The sequence below is a fragment of the Chaetodon trifascialis genome, chromosome 21, assembly GCF_039877785.1.
Source record: "Chaetodon trifascialis isolate fChaTrf1 chromosome 21, fChaTrf1.hap1, whole genome shotgun sequence".
In the NCBI taxonomy this organism is placed as follows: Eukaryota; Metazoa; Chordata; class Actinopteri; order Chaetodontiformes; family Chaetodontidae; genus Chaetodon; species Chaetodon trifascialis.
The window spans coordinates 2,224,054-2,242,147 of NC_092076.1; the positions used below are offsets into that span (position 1 = coordinate 2,224,054).

At 46.9% G+C, this 18,094-nt stretch overlaps 1 protein-coding gene across 3 annotated transcripts in view; it reads left to right on the top strand.

The window, feature by feature from the left end:
- LOC139349289 (glutamate receptor ionotropic, delta-1-like) overlaps window positions 1-18,094 on the top strand; it is a 397,115-nt gene that overhangs the window by 313,702 nt on the left and 65,319 nt on the right. The window lies entirely within an intron of this gene.

Here is an 18,094-nt window from a genome sequence, read left to right on the forward strand (position 1 = left end):
CTTTGATGTCTTTGTCTCCTCAGCGACGGACGCCGGAGCAGCACGAATTTTAGTGTCCTGCTTAATTCAACAGGTGTGTGTTTGTATGCGTATCACACAGAGAGAGACACACAGCAACAGGCAGTGTGTGTGTGTGCGTGTGTGTGTGTGTGTGTCATGTATTGAATCCTGCCTGAGGCATCTGAAAATGCAAACAGGCCTCAGCATAAATATTTAGGCCACACACACACACACACATGCAGGCAGCTGTCTTCTATGCTTGTGAGGACCCTGACTGACAGAACACATTCCTAAACTGAACTTTAGCCTCAAGCTGAATCCAGACTTCACTGTTAAGCCGAGTCTAAACCCTCAAACAGGCCTGTGTGCAGAAGACACGATGTCCTCACTGCACAGAAACGTCCTCGCTGTCCAAATCCAGCCCCGCGTCTCCAAAAGCTGGCCCCAAAGCGTTGATGAAAACTGTCCTCACTCTTCACAGAAGTGCAAACGTCCCTACTTTCCAAAAAAATTCTACATTTAAGAAAAACATCCTCGTTCAGACGAGACCATTAGCATGCGCGCGCACGCACACACACACACACACACACACACACACACACACACACACACACACACACACACACACACACACACACACACTGTCGTGTTTTCAGAGCTATGAAGGACGGGATGTGAGTGTTGAGCGCTGTGTGTCTGCCATGGAAATTTTTCCCAGAAGGCCTTGGGAGCAAATGGCTCTTCAGTGTAAATGTGCAAGGTCCAGTGGTGGAAAACACACACTCACTCTCACACACTCACACACACACACACTTAAAAATCAATCAATGCTCTTTCGAGGCCGCCCGGTGATGACATGCTGTACTCTCGAGGTTTTCCACGTTTGGCCGCTCGTGGGCGGCGTTTCCGTGTGTGTGACGCATGAATCTCACATGAACACACAGAGCGGAGTGTTTCCTGTTTGGCTGCCATGTTGAAAGGAGCAGTAACTGAAGCGTGTTTTCTCGTCTGACCACTCACAGCACACACCGCACACACACACACACACACTCTGATGGCGCAGCATCAGGACCAGTTTGGCGTTCAGCATCTCTCTCAAGGATGCTTGAACATGTGGACAGCAGGGCCAGCGACCAAAGCGCAGATGTCCTGATGATTGATCCTCATTACTTTCAAGATGTCGTTACTTTTCTCTCAATTTATCTTCAGTTCATTTGGAGCAAATTTCTGATAAACTTACAGACGTTTCTCACCTCCGCCCGACTTGGCGCTGCCTTTCAGGTGGATTTAAATACCGTACATTGATATTTTTCCATCCTGCATCTCACAGACACATTTTCCTTTTCTCCTCAACTTGTATTTTACAGCTGTACTTACGAGCTGCCCCCCCACTTTTCATTCATCCAGGTGTCATGGAACAGCTCTTTGGTTGCTGTGGTGAGCTCTCAGCCTTCAGCTCTGAAACTGATGTTTTCACTAAATCTGATATTTTCCCAAACTGAAATTGAGCCCAAAGCAAAGTTGACAGCAAAGGACAGTGTCCTCCTTTAATTTTGGTGACTAAAAGTAAAAATGTATCTTCATCACATGATTAAGGACGTTTAAGTTGGCACAGACGTAAATCTTTCAGTCTCACGACCTGAAACAGCTGCTCGCTGCAGGAGGAAATAGTGCGTTTGTTGGGACTATTTTCAGCGGCGGATGAATCCACGTTGGGAGCTGCAGTGAGCGTTCGTGGCGGCAGGACGGCGTGTGTGGGTTCATGGTGATGAAGGGGCAACAGTGAGGCTGCTGATGTGTTTTTAATGGAGCTCTGCGGCTCAGAGGAAGCTCATCTATCAGGCTGTGATGCGCGCGTGCTTCTCGCTAGTCGCTGCTTCGCTGCTGGTTTTAGTCTTTTCGTGCGGTTTGTCAGGGATAACTGAGCAGCTCTACGTTGTGGTTTTGCTTCTTCTGCTAAAGTAAAGATCTGAAAACTTCCTCGAGCACCGACGCCTCTTTTCACCAAACTACCACTTGCTTATTTGCACGACGTCTCTTTCATTTCCCCCTCGTCGCGCTCTCAGTCGCTCTACCTTCCTCCTCTTTGAACGAGTATTTTTAAAAAGATCTGGATCTTCCTGATCCGGCACATAAATTCCACCCACCTGGTTCCCTCCTCATCCTCCTCTGTCTCTGTCTTTCCAGCGTCGTCCCATCTGCATATTATAATTGAGGTCGAAAGCATTCTCTGTCAGTCTGTATGTGCTCGCTCTGCCGCGGCGACGCTCCTCTCGCGGTCATTATGCGCCGCACTCCCTCACTCTGTATGCAAACTAGATGACAGCTGGACCTCGGACGCCTGCCGGCCAATTGGAGCCGAGTTTGGCCGGCGAGGCCGGGCTTCGCTGAGGCTTGTGGAGACAGATCAATAACTGCAACGATCCCCGCGATGTCTGTCTGAGATGTTTGGTAATGACCCTCGCTGCCGCCGCTTCTATCTGTCTCGCGCCACGCCACCGCCACCACACTCCTATGAATAAATTGAGCCTGATGAATGCCAAAGTGGCTTTAAGGTTGTGATTGGACTCAGAGGAGCTGCTCGGCCGCTTGTTGAATGTTTTGGATTCAGGGGAGCCGCTTTAAGTCTCACTTGTCCATTTTAATGCAGGAACAAGTTAGTTTACCAACTCGTGCAGCGATGCTCCAAAGTTAGAGTTGACTTTGCGCTCAGAGCTCTGATCCACTTTACATTCAGCCGCTGCAACAGGCTCCTGATCCAGATGTGCGGTCTGATTACAGAAAGCTTAATTGTTGAAGTCGAGTACACACAGACATGCTGTGAGACATGATCCAAATCTGTGACCTGCTGAATGATTATTAGACATTTAAGACAGCAGAATACAAACTCTGACATGTTTTGACCTTACAGGCTTATTTGAATTAAAGCGGCCACGTTTCCTTTGTCATTGGTTCCCTGCTGATATAAAGTCACGGCAGCTTTGACGATGATATCAGTGATCTGTAATCACAGTCGTGTCCGTGTGGCCCACACACACTCTGAGACGCTGCAGTCTCAGCTGCTTCTCACTGCAGTGCTGCTTTTCAGGCCGGTTGAAGTCTTCTGTGGTGTGACGGCGAGTCTTTTCACAGTCTGTCGGGTTTTAGCTTCACACTCTGCCAGAGGTGGGGGGGCGAGGGTGCGGTGCCCTCTGTGGGAGCTTTGTGCTGTGGATTTAATGAAAGAGCGACTTGTCACCGTTCCAGTCTAACATGTTGGTTGAGTGAAGTGCAGACTCTCCCAGTAAGCCACTGTTGCCAAGTTGTCTTTCACATTTGCTGTGAATTTGACTCCTAATCCACCGGCAGCGTTCAGCGGTTCACAGTGAGGCATTGTGGGAGGCGACAAAGGAGACCTGTGACGCAGCAGAAAACCATCGCAGCGGGTCACAATTGAACTGGCGCTCGGAGCCAAAGCGCCAGTTAAATCCCAGAGTGTGCTCATGAAACCAAAAGCAACAAAAAAAAAAAACATCAGCGTCTTTAATGACCCGCAGGGGACGCCGTAGGAGGGAGCGCCTTAGCGAAGCATTTTGCTGGGGGTGCATGTAAAACATAGAAACATAGAAAACGTTCTGCAGACAGACTCGTCAGGGACCACATGTCCGTCAGCGTGATCGCTGGACGTCATGAAAGCGAGAGTTTCCTCTTCTTTACCTCTAATTTCTCTCATCAGCTTTCATCCCTATTCACCTCCTGATGCCAGAGAGGCTTCAGGTGGAGTTTCAAGAGATTCAATCAAGGTCACCTGATGATGAGGAGACAAAGAGGAGCTCTGAAGAATGGAAATAATGAAAGACCGAGAGTAAACCCGAGCAATCACAAAGGGTTACCGTCTCCAACAGGTGGATGCTGTTTGTCACACCAGGAGTTTTCCTCTCAGAAATCACTCTTTCCACCAGATGTTGAACCTGCTGCAGGGATCTGTTCCCATTTGGATCCAGTTCATCTCCAAGGTGACGGATGGGACTGTGGTCAGAACTCTGTGTGGGCCAGTCAAGTTCTTCCACATCAAACTGGAAAAACCATTGGAGCCGACTCGTCATGGTGAAACCACCAAGAGACACAAAGCTTGAACAGAACACCTAACGCATCGTGTGCATGAAGGTTTCCATTCACTGGAGCTAAGAGGCGAGTCAGACGCAGGAGAAATGAATCCAAACTAAAAGTGCACAGAGTCAGTGGACAGCTGCTTCCACTGACGTCTTTGTCCAATCTCGTCTTGTTTTGTCATATTTTGGTGTCCAGCCTTCGGCTCCTGGAAGACAAACGCTCCTGCTCATCACCCTCTTTAACAGCACGACACAAAGTCACAGGAGTGGAAATGTCCTTGAGTCCAAACAGCTCTTTTCACAGTAATTAACCATGTACCTGGTGTCAGCCAGGTTAACAGTCGCGCCCATTCGACTCTTTAAGTGTTCATTTGTCACTCAAGCCGCAGAGCAGCAAATGAAGCAGGTGACTGGAAGGAAGCTGCGAAGCCCTGAAGGGCAAAGAGATGTGCACTTTACTTTGTAGCCTTCACATTTACAGAACTATTTGCAAACATGACAATTAAATATATTAATGTGAGGGAGATGCATGTAGTTTGCATGTAGAGACTCAAAAAGAGACTATTTGGTGAATTAACCTTCATAAGGACGTTGTTTGTTTCCACAGTGAGGTCATGCTTTTACTGTCATGGTGTGACAAATTCCCTGATGTCCTACAAGTCCCAGAATGCCTTGCAGTGTCCCCGGCTGTGCTGTTTGCTTGAAAGTGGAGCGAGTCATGGCCACGCTGCGGGGAGTTTTTCCTGCAGAGAGGCAGATTGGAGAGTGATTGCATGGTGCCGGCTGGTGCTCAGTTACTGAGACATTTTCTGACATCAGACTCTAGTGGAGCTGCTGGAGGTGTGTGGACGTGATGCCATTTACTCCACATTCTGTCAGAAACACACACACACACACACACACACACACACACACACACACACACACACACACACACACACACACACACACACACCAGTAAATGAAACCAAGAACAGATCACCAGGAGGTGTTCACCAGTTCACCAGTTCAAAGCTAATCTTACCTTTTACCAAATTTTGCTCCAACCTGTTAATTCCCCTCACAGGAGAGCATGCTGTGGCTTTTTGTCATGCATGCTCACACACTCATGCATATTCACGAACGTCAGATAATCCCGTTCCTGCTATGAGACTGTATGTGTTTTTCCAGAAAACATGATAACTGGAGCACACGTTAGAAATCCACAGTTTGATTTTGATCTTTCTGCTGAACTAAATGAAGAAGCATCGTGGCAGTTTGTCACGCCAACGTGCTCATGATGACAACGTTCTTTTCTTTCTTCTGCCATTTGCTGTATAATTTATCATTTAATATTAGTATTTAAAAGTATATAGAATAATGTTCTAACTTGTGTGTGATAGGCTAATTGTTTGCTGTGACTCAGACATATAAACTAGTTGCTTGTTGCAGTAGATCAATGAAAAGTCAGGAGAGGTTTTTGGGATTCATCCTCTGGGAACATGAATGTCTGAACTCAGGTTCATGGCAATCCATCCAATAGTTGTTGAGATATTTCTGAACCAACGTGATGGACCAGCCAACAAGCGTTGCCCTCTGAAGAGCCTCACTGCAGGGTTTAAATGTTCAAAAACATAGTTATTAGACGTAATCAGCAGCTCTGCAGGCGTATAAAACGGCTGTTTGGCTGATTGAAGGGTTCCTGTCAGACTCAGCAGCTGTGGAAACGTACAGATTTAATGCAGAATGGACGCAGAGGAAATCATTTGTTGGAGCCTCCGTTGTTTTAGTATCCTACAAGTATCTCCACTGGCCGAATCGAGAGATGCTTCCAGGCTAATTTGCAGCTTGATTGCCAAAGTTTAACTGTTAATATTTGTAATGCTAACGATCTTGTGTAATGACGGTATTTCACTAATCAGAAAATCAGGACTGACCAAATGGCTTTGCATAGCTCACCCTCCGTCACACACTAACTGCTCCTCAGACGGTGTAATGAACTGCCTTTGTCCTCTCCAGACCTTATTATAATTCAGCCAGACACCTTTACCTCTTCACCACCTACAGCACTCTTTAAAACGGGACATTTCAGTCCCTCTTCAATCTCGATCTCCATCGTCTGACGCTCGCCTGCTCGCTCGCCGTCCCCCTTTGTGAGCAGGTGTGATAGGATGGAGGGATGAGCGATGGTGGCGAAGCAGAGAGAGAGAGAGAGGAGGAGGAGGAGGAGAGTCACCGGGGATGATCTGAGGCCCAGCTCGTCCTGTCAGAGTGGGAGTGATGAGGAGGCTGACGCAGAGGGAGGCGAAGTCATATATGGTGGAGCAGAAAAGAACATTGGCCACGAAGGTTGTCGCAGCTAATATGGAAAAACAAAATAACAGCATGTTCAGATACGCTGTCATTTTCCTGTGTGTCTGCTCGTTTAGGCAGAATAACCACTTAGCCCTGATGGATATCAGAGGCAGCCTGGACATTTCAGTCACTCTGTCACTCATGAAATCCATTACAGGAAGAAAGTTGAATGTATGAACTGAGGAGGGAAGGCAATTTTCTAAGTGACTTATCAGGAGAAAAAAATCAATGTCAGGCGGCTGCCGAGTAAGAAAACCTTGACTTACTCTTGCACTTGCTGGTGATTCCAGTAAAATCAATACAGCCAAGCCTCCGGGTCCACTGCCGGGCTGAGGGCAGATTTTGGTGAAGTGGCTGCGGTCACATGACTGCACCATAAGGCCTCTTTCCCAAACATAGCCTTTAGAAAAGGAGCAGATGTGAAATGATGAGAACGCTTCACGATTTGACCCTTTGGCTTCTCGTTTCTCGCTGGTATGTTTTTACAGAAAGGTGGTGCTAATGTGACGAAATCAATCAGGATAATTACTGATAACGAGCTGCGTGGTGACCAGTGTCGTGAACTGCAGTTTAACAGAACTGTCAACTTCAGTGCCTCCAGACAAACGACCACCTTCATGCTGAGTGACCACAGATTCACAAGTTAAGAGACTATGATCATTTATTCTTCACGTCTTCAGCTTGTGATCCTCACATCCCAGTCTTTGTTGCCATTTCTGAGTTCAGTTTTCATCTCTTCTTTTTATTTTATAAATTCTTATACTTGTTATTTAATATAAATATCTACTCCTCCACCAGTTTAGCATCACACACCCACAACTGTCCAACACACGATGGACGGTTCAAAACGAAAAGGAACAAACCAGCAGAAACATTTCATTTCACACACTCTTGTCAAAACCTGGTTCCATATTACCCACAATGCAACTAGACTCTAGGCAGTTGAGTCAGTGGTTGTGGTGTGTGTTGTGCTAGCAGCAGCTAATGTAGCCTGGAGGCTTTAGCCTGCAGCAGAGCTGAGGAGCAGCTCCAGAGGTCTGGTTAGCTCTTTTCTTTCTAACTGCACACAGCTTCAGTCCAACCTGTAGTCCTCAAGTGACACTGACTCAAGTGACATCACTAGAGGACATTTATCACTCAGCTCCCTCTGAGAGACTAAAGGCTTAAAATGCTTTTAAAACATATGAAGTAGAACTCCTCAAGACCTGGAAACACCCGACGAGGCGTCAAACCAGCGGAGAAGTACTGTAAACTATTTTTCCAATTAGTTCACAGTGATGAACGACATCACCTGATTTCACCGAGAAGACAAAGGAGCAGCAGATAACAGCCCTGAAATAACGACGACACCTGTGAGGACGATCGGAGACTGAAGAAGACGCAGTGTGAGACACAGTGTGAGATGCAGTGTGTCATTACATGCCTGTACACTGGCTTTCTGTAGCCCAAATATAGTGTGAGGGTTTGGTATGATTACCGCTCCGCCAGCCTCCCGTCGCCTGTCGCCTCCTGTAATGAAGCCCTTCTCTGAAAGGTCAGCGCAGTTGCCGGTTATAAAGAACCATAAGGCGGCCATCTTCCTCATATTTATGCCCCTGAAGTGCCACACAAAGGTGACATTAAGGAACAAGTTTTGTGCAGGAAAAGTTTCAGAGACAAACAAGTTGGATGTGAGATCTCTGAGGTGTTAGTCCTCCGTCTCTGTTCCCCACCTTTCAGAAATAAAGCTGTGACAGTTTCACACACGAAGCCAAATGCAGACATCTGAATCCATTTTCTCAAAAATGACTTAATGGTGCTCGTGAGTCATGAGAGAAGCGTATGCACATTGTTAGAGGAACATAAGTATTATAATCAGAGGGTAAAGACTGGGGGCGGAATATTTTATTTCATCAGTTTAGAGTATTTTAAAAGCCAAAAGTTCAAGTGGTCGACTTGAATTCCTCAAACAGTCGCTGAATATCAGCTATGATTTGTAAAATGTTTGCCTCCCAGCACCTGCTGCAGACTGGTTGTACTGGTCAGGTCCCACAGTACTATCATAAGACCGTGATGGTTAAGGACTCCAAATCACACTGACGTTACACCTGTTAACTGATGCACTTTGTCCAGTATGAATTGTTCCAGCAGGCAGCCATTGATCGCAGTGTGCTGTGCCAATGAGCTTGTAAGAGTCTTAAAACGTAAGAATCCAGCACATAAAGGCCGCTTCACACTGTGAATATTGTAGCCCGAGTATGTTTGGTGTTATTTAACATTTCTCTTCCTGTCCGTGGCGCTCAGCTCCAAGCCCATCGGTTCCAGCTGAGGACCAAACATTTAGCTTAATTTTGGAAACACGCTCTGCCGTTATGTAATCCAGTCGACTTCATCCACCTGACACGCAGTTTTCTAAAAGGTTCATAATTCATGGCTCTTGTTGTGTTTGGTCTGAAAATGGTTTTTGGCATCTTTTCACGTCTGGAAACTGAACAAATCATGAATCTTTCAGTGTGTTCCTCAGTGAGACGCTGTGATTATAGCAGCAAATTGATGAAAGCATGCAGGACTTCTTTAGATTGTGCTGTTTGCAGAGACATCTGAGCCTCACGTCATGCTCTGAGCTGCAGGTCGCTCAGATGATTCATTCACTTTCACCTCTGAGGCTCTGAACCCTCCTGAGATCAAAGCCGTCGCTTCAGGCGCTGCGTGTTTGTTCTGCATGGATGTGAAACTCTGAAATTGTGCGAGGTTGAAAAAACGCCAAACAAGCAGGCTCAACATAAAATATCTCGACTTACAATTCCTGTTTTTCACCTTTTACAAGGTGAAAAATTGGATCTCACACCAAGTGGCTCGCTCTTCAGGTCTGAGAGGCGCACTCAGGTGGATGTGGAGCAAACACACTCGATGGCCGTCTGCAAACAGCTTCTGCTGGTCTTCATTCACGTTTGTACAGACCTACAGTAATATTATAAACAATTTCACCTTTATTAACTGACAACAACCTCCACAAACGTCGCCCTGACAGTGACAGCAGATCTGAAACCGTTTAATCAGACATTTTATCTTACAGGCTTTATAGTTAGAAAAGTGTTTCCACTGATTATTCAGATTATAGTCAGATTTTACATTGAGGTAAAAGAGATTCACTCTCTGCTCGGGATTATAAATTCTAAATCTGTGAATTCACCAGCACAAACAGAGAGCAGTTTAGCTTTCAGGAGCTGCAGACAATCCGTGAAATCGATCGAATCTCTTCTCTCTCATCCGAACACATTCCTCTCCGGCCGCTTGCGTCTTTCCTCGACGCCGTTTTTCTGCAGAAATTCAGACAGTCGTCTCTGCCGCGGAGGTGAAGGTTGTGCGAGGTGTCAGAACGAGTCTTGTACTCGGCACAGTTCCAGCGGAGCAGAGGAGGCGGGAGGCTGAAACGGCCTCTGAGGCGGAGGCGAGGACCGCATTACCATGCCTGCACGGCGAGTGCTTAACAGGGTCTCATACTGAGGTTTGCAGGGGCTATTCACAAACTCACGACATATATGGACACTTACTGTTTTACGTAGTTTAGAATTTCTTCGTATACTGTTTTGTACCTGCAGCGCTTGCTGTTTCTCTTCCGTTGCATTTATCTGCTTGCGATGTTTGTTATGATACAGCAAACCGCCAAAGCGAACTCCTCGTGTGGAAAAACTTTCTTGGCAGTAAACCAATTCTGATTCTGAGAGCAGAGCAAAGTCAAGCCAGCACAGTCCTCTAAAAATATCATGTTTTTTCAGTGGCGTCAGCCAAACGAATCTTTGCACACAGTTTGTTAGCAAGTTTGTCTGATTAACGTGTTGAATTCAGTCTTAGCTTCATTACTGCCTGTGGAGCTCAGCAGGAGGACAGAGACAGTCTAAGAGGACAAAGACAGTCTAGGAGGACAGAGACAGTCTCAGACAGCTGCGCCCTGAGCTTTGGTTGTATATAACCAACATAGAAACTCACAATAAATCCTCAAACAGGTGGGGGGAAGCACCCTTTAATTGGGACAGGCTTATATTTGCTGTCAAGTCCAGTAATATTATATAAATATTAATTAGTGCTCTGAGTTTTCTTTTCAAAGTGACCAAAGAAAGTGCTGTTTGGCAGATCTATTTTGTGCCTGCCAACCTCGGGAGTGTTTGTACTTTCAGTGAAACTTTCATGTTTGGGTCACTTTCCTGTTGTCGGAGCGCACAGTTCAGGTGGAAAAGTCTTTCACAGGTGGAGTTTATTTCAGCAAATGATGAAGTATTTTCTCCAGTTTGTTGAAGGAAGTAATGAATGCGAAATGTATCCGCAGGCTCCACGAAAAAGGACAAATCATGGTGCAGAATACGACTGCCGTCAATATAGTATCTGTTAAATATTCATTGTAATATCAGTATCATGATGTTCTTCATCAAACCGTGATGAAAGAAGTCTCGTTGGTCTGTCGCGTCAAACAAACTGGCTGTTCAGATCATTTAGTCTCACTTCTTCTGTAACTGTGGTGAGAAACAGTACAGCAAATTTAACAGTAGATGTAAATATGAAGAGATTTATATGACCACTGCACTTCCTCCCCGCCTTCATCTTCCTCTTCCTCTGCTGCTACGTGCGAGTTCATCGCCACCGAAGCTGATACTACGAGTCGTTCCCTCGTTCCTGCTTTGATGAGATCAAAATGAAACAAGAAAAAACGTCCTGGAGGAGCTTTACGTTCAGCCTGTTCCCGAGAGGAGGACATGCTATCTGTCTTTACACTCGCCGCCCACACACGCACACACGCACACACACACAACAATACTAGCTCCACGTTCAGCTTGTTCTTCCTGTGAAAAGCACTCTGGGTAAAACTCTGTTGTGAAATGTGTCATTTGTGCTGATGAATGACTGAATGTGAATCTGTGGAAGGTTTGTGGAAATATTCCACTGAGGACACTTTGTTGTTGTTTATGACCTTTTCCAGGATGATCTTTGTCCAGCTATTGATCAGTAACCTATTGATCAGGCGGTCAGAATGCTGATCTTTTCATCATGTGGACAAAAAGGACGTGATCGGAGCAGCAGCACAGACACAGGAGTGCAGTTTCTCTTCCAGTCAGACTTTCAGTTGATTTATTTTGAGCACAATGATGAAGCCAGTGCCAGCGCATCCCACCACACTGCTGTCACTGGAATAAGTAAACCAGTTCATTCAGTGCACACATCCACTCTGATGCACTGGCAGACAGGGATGAGATGCCTTTCTGTTCGTGGTGGAGCTCGACGGGCACGAGCAGCGCTCCGCCGGCCTCCTCCCGACCTTGAAATGCTCGTCTGTGTGGTGATTGTGGCCCAGTGTGCAGGTGGGAGACAGGTGGAGGTTCATTCAAATGAGGCAGCACAAGGCAAAGAGAGGCGTGTGGAAACAGGTCCGCTCACTGAGCTGGAGTTCGACAGCAGAGGAAACACTGAGCAGAAATTATTTAACAATCCTTAAAATGAAAATACACAATAATAATTAAATATTCCCCAACCATTGATGATTGATTCACCATGACACTCTTTAATCTATATTCACCTTCACTCTTCCCTTTTGCTCTTACATTAACCAAAATAGCAGATGCGCTTGGAGACGCCCACGCAGTCGAAGCTTCACACCGCTTCACGCCGTTAACATCAGCAGCTCCACGTTCGCTCGTCTCACTCAACCTTTTGCACCTCTGCTGTGCTTCCGCCCACCGTGACGGGTGGCAGCTCTCAAACCCTGCTGAATAAAAGTGAAGCTCGATGTCACGAGGGGTAAGTGTTCTGTTTTTCCAGGATTTGGGCGCTCAGGGAGTTCAACTCGCCATCTTGACTTTTTGTACACCAGCTTGCAAAACCAAAACATGAACCCTCCTCCTTCACGGCTTTCTCCGTGTCCTACATGAACTCGTATCTCGTGAAGAGCTGCTTTTAGCACAGCTCTCCTGGGCTTCAGCTCTCAGAGAGGACGAGGAGGCTTTTTTTTCGCTCTCTGACAAAGCGAGCAGGAGACGGCGAGCGCTCCAAGTGTCTTGACTCGTCCTGACAGGATCAGCTTGACCTCCGGTCATTCTTGGAGTCTCAGCGGCCTGGATGGAGGTCATCATGTTGCTGTTAAAAGCAGCTCTCCCTGAAGTACTGTGACACCCTACAGCTCGAAACACGTCCGAATGTGTTCAAATAAAACTCTAAAAAGCTTCCGTGTGCTTCGCTGTCGCACACGCGTGTTCACAGGAGTGTCGCTTCTCATTACACTGAGGCTGTCGGCTGTCTTTGTGTTCAATGGGAGACTGTGCTGCAGAGACAGATAATAAGCTCAATACCAGAGCAGAGTCCCACCCAGAGCCCAGTGAAGGTGTGAATCCTCAATGTCAAAGCCGCTCTGAGGGCCTGACGGTCTTCAGCTGTGATGTCAAACAAAACAGTCCAGCGCTGACTGCTGAGGCTCTCTGCTCGTCTTTAAGGTTTATTTTCCGTATCTCAAACTAAAGACGCTCCGTTCTCTCTGCAAACTACATGTCTTCAGTCCTTCTTCTGCCATCACAGGTCCAGAGGTTTAAAGGTCCGTTCAGTCTTCCACAACCGTCCTCAGACGCTTCTGTACCTCATGTCAGATTAAGCTTGTCCTCTGTGAACATTCTCTGTTTTTCATCCATCCACTAATCCCCCCCCCCAGCTGTTCTGGGTCTGTCCCCAGGGCTTCTTTCAGTTGGACGTGTTCAGAAGGTGTCCACAGGGAGGGATCCAGGATCAGATCCACCTGGAGTGGCTCCTTCAGTGTGAACGAGTCGCTTCCTTTGAAGAAGCTTCTTTCGTGCTCTGTTAGATTTTTCACTTGAGTAGCAAACATCTGTCTGTCCTCAGATTGAAGTTGGACCTTTCAGAACCTCATCATTTATTCCACGCGCAGCGTTCAGAGCCACGACTTTTGAGTCTTTGAGTCGTGATGACCAGCTTCACAGTCAGTGCCATGCTGCGCTCTGTGTTCAGGGGTTAAAGGTGAGTCGAGACGCCCACTGAAACTGGTTTTGACCGCCTTCATCCACAGGTGAGTGTTGGATAGTAGATCACCAAGTGAACTGAGAGCTTTCCCTTCAGGCTCAGCTCACTCTTCATCTTAAGAGTACGATGCAGTCGTCCTCATCACTGCCAGCACAGTAATCACAAAATAAAGATGTACGTTTCATCTGAAGCAGAAGATTTTCTCTTCAGTCTCTTCTTCACCTCGTCTCTGCTCTTCATCTCAGTGGTGTTTATTTCAAACTAAATATTGCGTCTGTTCCTCCGCCCGCCTTGAGCGACAGACTCTCTGCTCTGTTCTCTGATCGTGCAGAACAATCTGTAGAATTATTTAAAGTGCAGAAAAAAGAAAAAACTACAGAGACGTAAAGATCCCCACATCCTCGTATCAGAGCAGCAACAAGCTGGACTTGGTGCTTTTCCGGGAGTTTTTGGACGGTTTCTGGAGCCACGGGGACGGATTCCCCCAGTGAGCGTCGTCCTCATGGGTTTGATCCCAGTCTGTTCCATTAACATGGTGTTAAAAGCAGCTGTCCCTGGTGTAACGTCCATGCTTTCCGCTGCTCTCACTGTTAATGCTTGTTGTCAGGACTATTAAGCCCAGAGAGAGGGGGGAAGGCAGCGGAGCATAATATGAACGAGCTAACTCCCTAATCCCCCCGAACTGGACCGCTGGCGTCCCCTGAGCTCTGCTGCTGGCTGCAGAAATGAAACTGAAAAAGCCACAGCAGCTCTTTGGCTCTGCATCTGTAAACATTCAGAAAGACTTCACTTCCCTCTCTCAGCTGTGTGCAGCACTTCCTGTGTGTGTCATCAACATAATACACAACATTTCTCCCACATCTTTGCACTGTGAAGTGTTTCTGGATCGAAAACATTTTCACGCCTTTAAGTGTTAAACATGCCTTCAAAGTTTTAGACCATTTCAAAAATTTCAAGTGGATATTTCAAGTCAGAGGCACCGAGATTCAAAATGCTTCTTATTGTCAGTAAACCAACAATGTTTGTGTGTCCTTATCACTGATCACAAATATTTCATGTTTAAAATGGAGGAAATGATGAATTTGTTGGGAAAAGGAAGAAAAACCTCAAATTGAATCCTCAAATTGGCATTCGTATGATGTCATAGTGTCCATATTGGGTTTTAATCTCAAACAAACGTACTCAGTCCCACATTTCATGAGGAAAGCGACTGCTTGTTCTCTACATTTACGAATGAAACTACAACAATTAACGTTTTAAAACGGAAACTACGAAGAACCAGTTGATCACTCAGTATTTAGTAACCCTGATTCTGTCTCGCAGCTTTCCTGCATCTCGCCGTGGCCAATCAATACTCCATCAGCACCTTTTAAGGTGGATGTGCTGTTGGGGTAATAAAGCAAACAGATGAAACAGCTGCTGAGAGGAAAAATACACACATTCAAACAATGAGGAGTCTTCACTTCCATAATGGCTGCAGTGACGCCTGTGAATATGCGCTGTCGGCAGCACGAAACACATTTGGTTTCTAAGATTTTACGGTATGGGCTGTTTATTTGTTGCGGGATATAATCAGTGTTGATGCAGCGTCTGTCAGGGACGGTGGGTCAGACTCACAGAAAAGTCTTTTTTTTTTTAATCCTGATGATCTTTGGCTCCTGAGCAGCTTCTTAAATCAGCATGTCGGCCTCGTAGTGCCAGCAGTAAAAGAAGTTTGCTGGTTTTCTAGCGTGAAAACGTGGTTATATCAGTAGTTTGTTTGGCAGGAGAAGGGTCAGCGGACTCTCAATAACAAGCGGGCGTGACCTTCAGTCTGTACAGCTGTTGGACAGAGTGAGGACAGAGTCGAAAAGAGATCTTTGTGCGTGATGTGGACCTGGCTGTTGAAGCACTTCTGATCTTTTATTGGCTTGTTTTTTCCACTGACCTGCTTTGGACTGGACCTCGGACACTTCACCGCTCAGGTTAGGACTGTGATTGGTTTCCAAACCAGTTGAGATGTCACAGAATCCTGCAGGTCGGCTCAGGTGTTAGTCTGAGGCTTCAGGTGAGCACAGAGAAACTTCCCCTCGTGGAGGACATGCAGCTTCTCTCCATCGGTATCGTATGAAATACTGAGGATGTCTCCTGCAGTGACAAGAGTCTGTATTGCGTCTTCATTCGTGGGACAGATCAGAGTCCGGACCCCTGCGCTCGTGTGTCGGAGGAAAAAGAAAAAGGCTAACTGTGTAAAGTCGAGAGGACGCCGTGTTTGCAGTCACAGCCCTGATCCTCAGGCCTGATGTCTGCATGACTTCCTCTTGTCTCGTCTGGCTCTTCGCTCTCGCTCGCACCGAGCTTCTCACACATTTGTTCAGCTGTCAGTCATGTGAGTCAGCCTTCATCACTGTCATCCTCGCTCCCGTCGCCCAGGGCCGACTGCTGCAGCACGAAGGGTCGCGGCCGTGTCGCGACCTCGTCGGGCGACACAAAGGGGGGGACGAGACAGGGCGAGCAACCAGACGGCAGCAGGCGTGTCACCGCCGCCTCACCTTTCAGGAGACGCTGCGCTTTGTGTCCCGCGGGCTGAAGACGGTGACATCAGCGCGTCTGTCCGTCCATCACTGGGACGTGAAATTTAGTCTGGATACTCATGACATTGTCTGCTGTGCCACCATCAGTGTTCACTGTAGGCCATGAAAAGGCGGCTCGATACAGATGTTCAGTCTGATTGTGTCTGATAACCTTCAGAAAAGTCGGCTTTACACGAACATGAACATCAATGCAGACATGAGAAATATTTTAGATATTTCATACATGCAGGGTCAATATGTTCTTCCTCTGTTTCTCATATCTGTTATTTTCATTTGCCGTCTTGTTTCCGTCTCCTGCTGCAGCCACCCTGTTTATCCACACTCATCATTAAAGCAGGAATAAACAGACCTGCACCTCAAGGGCTGACATGTAATCGTTAGATATAACCAACGTCTGTGCCTGCAGCAACAGAGAATAAAGCAGGATGGAGAGCAGCTGCAGAGAGGCGGCGTTTTACACCGAAGAGCATGGAGCCAGGGACCAAACCCCGAACATGAATTATAATAACACCTGAACAAAAGAGAAGAGAAAACGTGGAATGATAAAACTGTTAGAGGAGTGTGTGTGTGTGTGTGTGTGTGTGTGTGTGTGTGTGTGTGTGTGTGTGTGTGTGAAATAACACCTACAGTCCATCTGCCCTGTAAAGGTTATTGTGACAGCTGTACTATCTGCAAGTAGGAGATGTGAAGTATTATGAGAGCAGAGCTGTGTGTTCCTGTAGGTCAACCTGATCTGACAACATCATCAGCGCACACACACACACACACACACACACACACACACACACACACACACAGAGGTGTAAGAATCCCGTCTTCAGATCGATTCAAGCCGAACGGCCGGATGTTGTCACTCAGCTCCTCAGAGGTGCAGTGAGGAGGGTGTGTGTGTGTGTGTGTGTGTGTGTGTGTGTGTGTGTGTGTGTGTGTGTGTGTGTGTGCTCCCTGCAGGTGTTTGCTGTGAGTCGTGTGTGAATCGCTGTGTGGAGTTTCATGAGTGTGTCAGTGTTTGCTGATCTGGAAGTCAAATGAGGACCTGTTAGAAAACATCTGGTAGGCTGAGCCCCGAGGACCGCGAGCAAAGATGTGACACAAACTGATATGTGTGTGCACACTCATGCTTGCATGGCGGCGTTGTGTGTGTGTGTGAATGTGCATGTGCGTTGTGTGTGTGTGTGAATGTGCATGTGCGTGTGTGTGCGCGCCTCCTTACACTGACACACAGCTGCTGTGTACTTGCTGTTAGTTTGCTCCAGAGATTCGTTCTCGTCTTTGTGTTGCTGCCAAAGGCTGATTGGAGCCGATCAAACTCGATCGACTGACGCACTGAAGGACCAGACGCGACCTGATGTTGAAAACAGTATTTCATACCATTAAACTTCAGTACTTTGATCATTCCAAGTGGAAAACACGGCGTTGATTTCTCGCTGAGAATTACATGAGGAGGTCTGTGTGCTACCTCAGGACGCTGTTAGCTTAGCTTAGCATAAAGACAAGAAGTAGAGGGAATAGCTAGCCTATCGCAGGTCCCGCTCCACGGAGTCCGCCATGTCACACCGCCATGTTTCTACAGAAGCTCAGACGGGACAAAGCAAACGCTGACTCCTTCACGATGGTCCTTTAAGTGAAAATGAGTTGAAGTGCAGGACTTTAAGGAGAATTATTTGGGTTTTTTTTTATGATGGTTCATTATTATTCAGTCAGTTACCATCGATTCAGATAACTTCACATTTCAAGTCTTTTCAGGTAGCGTTTCCATTATTTTGTCCGCTCCCTGTGGATAATAAAACAGGGAAACTTTTCAGTTTTCTGTCCCACAGAACTTAAACACGTCTGAGCTCTGCTCTCTGCTATCAGCCGCAGCCTCGCTATCATTTGCAGGATGCTGCGTGTTGTTAGGATTATCAGGCGGTGGCAGAGGACCAGGCGAGCTCCGGGCGCTTTGATAAGTGCAAACCACTCGTCTGCTCTCCCTGAAAAGCTTTTGTCGCGCGACATTTTGGCAGGACGGCGCATCGTGGACGACAGCAGAGGCTTAGTTGTTTTTTGGGGGAGGTGAACTTTTCAAAGCAAACACACCGCGATCAAACAAAGGCGACA